The sequence below is a fragment of the Alosa alosa genome, chromosome 23 (genome assembly GCF_017589495.1).
Source record: "Alosa alosa isolate M-15738 ecotype Scorff River chromosome 23, AALO_Geno_1.1, whole genome shotgun sequence".
In the NCBI taxonomy this organism is placed as follows: Eukaryota; Metazoa; Chordata; class Actinopteri; order Clupeiformes; family Clupeidae; genus Alosa; species Alosa alosa.
The window spans coordinates 18,059,695-18,065,877 of NC_063211.1; positions in this window are offsets into that span (position 1 = coordinate 18,059,695).

A 6,183-nucleotide genomic window follows, 5' to 3' on the forward strand; every position below is an offset into this window, starting at 1 on the left:
TGGACTGGGCGGCGGTCATATTTTGTACCGCTCTGCGGTACATCTAGTTATCTACTGTATGTCTATGTTTTTTGTGCTTATTTTACATTTTATTGAGGAAATCAACAACACATTTCTGTCCCTACTTGAACTACGCTCTTTTTAAACTTTGAAATATCATTTTCACATTTCATGCTGTATATCTGCTTTCAACTGCCCATTTTTTAATCAAACCACTCAAAAACTATTATAATTAAATCATTTAAAGTAAGCTAAAGAAAGAAAGACGGACAGAAAGAAATCACTTTGCTTTATGTAATACAATGGATAGTAAATAAATAAAACAGTATCTTCTTCCATGTCCATATCATCCAGCATACAATGTAATATTCATGTAGAGGCTACTCTTTGGGTGAACTGCTCAGCTAATCTCGTGTATGAATATGCACAGTCCAGGACATTAAAGGCAACCACATCCTGCATAACTAGAATCGGCCACTCTGGCATGTGGTTAGCCTGAGCAGAGCTCAGCTCACTGACCCGTAGCAAATTGTGATCCAAATACTCTGACCAAAAACCCATTCCAGGTCAATGCTTCGAAATAGGAGTTATGGCGAGTAGGTCTTAAGTAATTTCGACAGTGTAAACTGACCACACACCCCCCGGTTTCCTCCGTCCCAGGTTTGCGAAGGGGTTTTGGCTGGAGATACGTTTGTCTTGGGGAGCTGAAAGTAATTAAAGGCCTATCAGCTTCAGTTACAGTCTCCACACACCCTCGCACAGGAATTATCAGTGTGAGAACTTCATTTATCTGGCGTTTTGCAATAATACCCTGTAATCGGAGGCTGTTCTGAACAGCATGGCTTCTCCAACATTCAGCCTTGCTGTGTTATTACAAAGCTAAATGCACCTTTTGAATATCATGGAAAAGAAGTGCTCGTGGCACATACAGTACGTGTTTCAATATTTATACGCCATTTTGCAAATGTTAGCATGGCATTGTTTTTGACCTCTTGTAAAATGTAGAATTTTACAAATGTGTTTTTCTTTCCCTTTTTTCTTTTTCTCTTCATCCTTTTTTCCTTTTTCTGCTCTTCTCTTTTTATTTTATTTCATGACGGGCTTCAGTGTTTGTGTGGTCATTTTATTTTATTTCATGATGGGCTTCAGTGTTTGTGTGGTCATCAGGTTCCAGGCCACAAGTTCACCCCGCTCAGGCTCCGGCATCACCTCAGGCTATGATTCAGGGGCAAAGCACCGCAGCAGCCAGGAAAGATATTCATCGCAAGAAACTTGTGTATGTGTGTGTTCCTGTGTGTGTGTGTGTGTGTGTGTGTGTGTGTGTGTGTGTGTCTGTCTGTGTATCTTGAACGCACCACTGAGCTTTCACGTTACAATGATGTTTCTTCCCCTCCTCTCTCTCTCTCTCTCTCTCTCTCTCTCTCTGAGATGTTTAAAGCAAGGTGACAGAGTAATACACAAGAAAGATCATGTAATTTCCAAAGAGCTTTAGGTGGAATTCTTTTGGAAAGCATCCCCGCTTACCTAACCCAGGGAGAGGGGCTGCCCAGGCGACTCTCCTGAGGAATTGCTCGCAAGCACATAAAAATGCACTCTGACAATCCCGCCTTCCCTCAAGGAGCTCATGCCAGAAAAGTACAATATTTCTTTTGAAAGCTCTTTTGCGGGAGAGGCGGGGGATTAGGAGTGTGTGTGTGTGATTGTGTGTGTGTGTGTGTGTGTGTTTGCGTGTGTGTGTGTGTGTGTGTGTGTGTGTGTGTGTGTGTTTGGCTGGACCGAAAGTATCGGAAGAAGACTGCAGGACACTGCTGCTGTGTCACCTACCATTAAAGAGCCTTAATCTTTCTGTTAGGAGATACTTCCTCAAAATAGGTCAGAGGGAGAAAAAGGAGAGGAGGAAGAGGAGGAGGATGATACTGGGCAGAGATCATCTGTGCATGCCTGCACACACACTCAAACACACACACACACATACACAGAAATATACACAGAGAGCACACAAAGACTTCCACAGAGAAGTAAAAAAAAAGGGCATATACAATACATATAGACAAATGGGGAAAAGACACACACACACTGGTTTGGTCGGTGAATGTCCTGGCAGGCCTTACTGTGTGTTCTGTGTGTTCTGTGGCTCTATGGAGGAGGGGCGTCTGTGACCTCATACTCAGACACACACACACACACACACACACTGTTAAGATGTTGAACTGTGGTCTGGCTGATGGCTGTCTGTGGTCTGTGTGTGTGTGCTGGGGCTTTATGATGGAGGAGACTCTGTGGAGCTGCCTGGACCTCTCTTCAGGGCAGGACCACTCCTGATGGTCACTCTGTGCCTCTTCACCCCTAACACACACACACACACACACACACACACACACACAGAGAGAAACACAGACACACACACACACACACACACATGGACATACAGACACTCACATGGAGACAAACACACACACACACACACACACACACACACACACACACAGAGACACGCACACACACACGCAAACACACACAACCACATGTAATATCACACACGGTCAGTGACACACGCCCCATCCAAGGCTGGACCAGACCAGCCGTATCTGAGGGATAGGATGCACCCATGAGGCCGCAGGCATCACTGCTGTCCCTAAGCTTTGTCTGTCTGGCCAGCTACCATCTCACTGTCCACACTAACCCTACTCCACACACACACACACACACACACACACACACAGAGAAAAAGAGAGACGCCCTTACTCTAACACAACCGTCTCTCTCTCAGAGAAAATGATTATACTCTCTTTTAGGACACAGGGGGCTATTTGTCATAACAAATTCAGAGGACATTTAACTTAAAAGTTGACATGTTAAAATGTGTTGTTTTAGATAAGATTTAAGTTCATCTCACATTTAGAACACATCTGTAGACACAGCTAAGGCACAACAACAACAATAACAACAACAACAACAATTCTGAACCTTAGTTGCAATCCACTAAATAGATTTACAAATGCTGGACTGCAAACAGTGACATGCACCCAGCCGAGGAGATTCTGGAAGGCATAGCCATAACACAAACGTGCACACAACACATGCATACATAACTGGCTCACATCTGTTTCAATTAGTTTCATCTCCTGTTTCATCTCCCTCCTGACCCTTGGTGGACTGGACACAGGGTCACTAGTGATGGAGAACTACGTTAGTCCCAAACAGTCCGCCCCCACATACACACACACACTGAGACACACAAACTCCCTGCATTCCAGTCCACAAACAATAAGGGTCTTCAGAAGCTGCAAATTGCACATGGTATTCCAGACTTCTTGCTATAAATTATGTATGAACTCACCAGAAACTGTTTCAGTGCATGTAGCTCTTCTGCCGATGTGAAAATATCAGACAAAGAGAGGGATGCAGAAGCAGGAGAAGGAAAGCACAAATGGGTTGGTGTTTTTGATTGTTTATCTCTGTGGCCAGTCACTAGAGCTGAAATGCACCACCAGACATCCAGCACAACAGTTGAGCTGTAATTAGAAGTCAGTATGAGGACTTCAAATGTGCAACACTGAATATTAGTTTACGGCACTCTACAGCGCATATCAAGTTGGAACATGAAATTATCCTGATTCGAAAACAACTTTAGCATATTTTTGCATCCAGTGAAAATACTGCTGTGACTTAAATAACACATGATACTAAAAGAGACCAATAGGCAAGGTAAGATGAGGCATGTTCATTTCTTATAGTAAAATTCAGTCACATTAATAATTCAAAATGAGTAGCTTTTAAAATGAACAGATTTGACTCCATCCTAAACGCACACAAACATACACACACACACACACACACACGCTCCATCTTGAACTCCGATGGTCATCAGAACACCTCAGAAACACACACTTTTGTTAAGAAACACCTGCCAGCTGAGACTAATGACTAATGATGTGGTTGATATATGATGACTGTTATCTATTAGTACTGGTGCATGTTAGTATAACTACCCACACGGCAAGTCCCACTGTGTCAAGGGCGTGTGTGTGTGTGTGTGTGTGTGGTTGCAAGGGGGGCATAGTTTTTTTGTTGCTGTTTGGGGGGTGTGGGGTTGGGGTGGGACTGGCAAGTGTCCCTGTCCACAGGAGGCGACCTCCCCAGGGTTCAGTAATGAAGGGAATTTGTGAAAGAGTGGGAGCTGACTGGCACACAGCTGGGGCTCAAGCGTGTGTGTGTGTGTGTGTGTGTGTGTGTGTGTGTGTCCTGCCCTACTCTGCGCAGATGACACGATCTTATCAATCCCCTTTGCAGACTCACATACACACACCGATACAAACAACATACAAACACAACAAAATGGGGGATACAAACATGAAATTGGAACAAAAAACAAGTCTTTTTTCCCCTATTTCATTCACAGGCAAATTCCAGTGACATGGACGTCGCGACAAGAAGTCTGTTTCCTGAAAATGAAGAAGCTGAGAGAGAGAGAGAGAGAAAGAGAGAGAGAGAGAGATAGCTTTAATGTTCTCCAGCCCTCACTGTTTCTGGCCAGATGATTAGAGTTGAGACAGACATCAGACGATTTTTGTTCAATGAGGGAAATAAACTTGTTCAGTCTCTGCAGCTACAACATCAGAATATTTCCCTAACCCCATACATAACCAAGCCCCCCTCCTACCACACAACAACAATGACCCAATTAAACCTTCACAATGAAATGAATGCTTTACTTTCGCATATGAAACATTTCCTGAGAAATAATATGGCTTGCTGCTTAATTTGAAATGTGGAAGAAATTTCATTGAGCTGAGAAATTCCTAACCGTTCTCCTTCGTTCAACAGTGCCAGCATACGCTTCATCACTGATTATGGCTATAAACAGTTCATTCAAATATAAAAGTGATAAGCGACGCACAGTTTTGGACAAGTGTCCCAATAGAGCAACTTGGACATTTTGTTTCACATTGCAAATGATTATAGTCTTAAAAATGTCAATGTATTTATTTGTGTCTAGGAGGAAAGAAATGGGTTGCTGAGTTTGCCTCTTTTACACAGTATTGCTCTGCCCTCTACTGTCCCTGCTTTGTAGTTTCACCAGCAGGTATTAAACTCAGTCGGTGTGGAGTGAGTGTGTGTGCATGTGTGTGTTAAAATGCACTATTGTGAGTGTTTTTGGTGTGTGTGTGTGTGTGTGTGTATACATGTGTCTCTCCATGAGTAGATCTGTGTGTGTGGGTTGTGTGTAGGTATGTACTGTAGTGGTGTGTGTGTGGGTTGTGTGTAGGTATGTAGGAGTGTGTGTGTGGGTTGTGTGTAGGTATGTAGGGGTGTGAGTGTATGAAGAGTGTGTCAATAAGTACTGTACATGTGTTCATCTGTTCATTGATTTGTTCATGCATATATGTTAGTGAGTATGTGTCTGTATGTCTGTATGGCTCTGTGTGTGTGTGTGTGTGTCAGCCTGTTAGTGTGTCTTTCTATGTCAGTGTGTGAGGGGTCTGTCATCCTTCCCGGTGGTGGCGAGTTCAAGGTCAGGGACGGGCTATTTCCAGCTCATCTTTTCTCTGATCTGTGTTGCAGAATGACAAGGTAAGGCACGGCCGGGTCAGCTGGATTACAGGAACGCTTACATAAATCAGGAAAGAGGAAATCAATCCTGTCTGACAGTGTCTTCAGGATACACAAACCTTACTGCGCACCACCTGACATCTGTTCATTTCCCACACACACACACACACACACACTCATACACACACACACACACACACATACACACACTTATATTTCCATACATAGACACAAACACCGATACACATATCAAGGCAGACAGACAGATACACACACACCTTCAAAGCTACCGGGAGCATTAGGGATGTCTGCTGTTTAATCAAATTAGCCTGGCACTATTTCCCGAGACAGACCAACCTTGGCATCTAACTGAAATGTGAACACCAAACTAAAAATATACAGATCACCCACCAACTGTGTAAAAGCATTAACCACTTTGCATCTATGCGAGTGTGTGTGTGTGTGTGTCTGTGTGAATGTGTCTGTGTGTGTAGTGTCTATATGTCAACACGCACTACTGTAAGAAAAACACACATGAAATATCCGAGACATAAAAAGTCCAGACACAAAGAGATGTCCGGGAGCACTTGTCTCAGCTCACGATGTTGCTGGTCAGCGGCTGTGTTAATA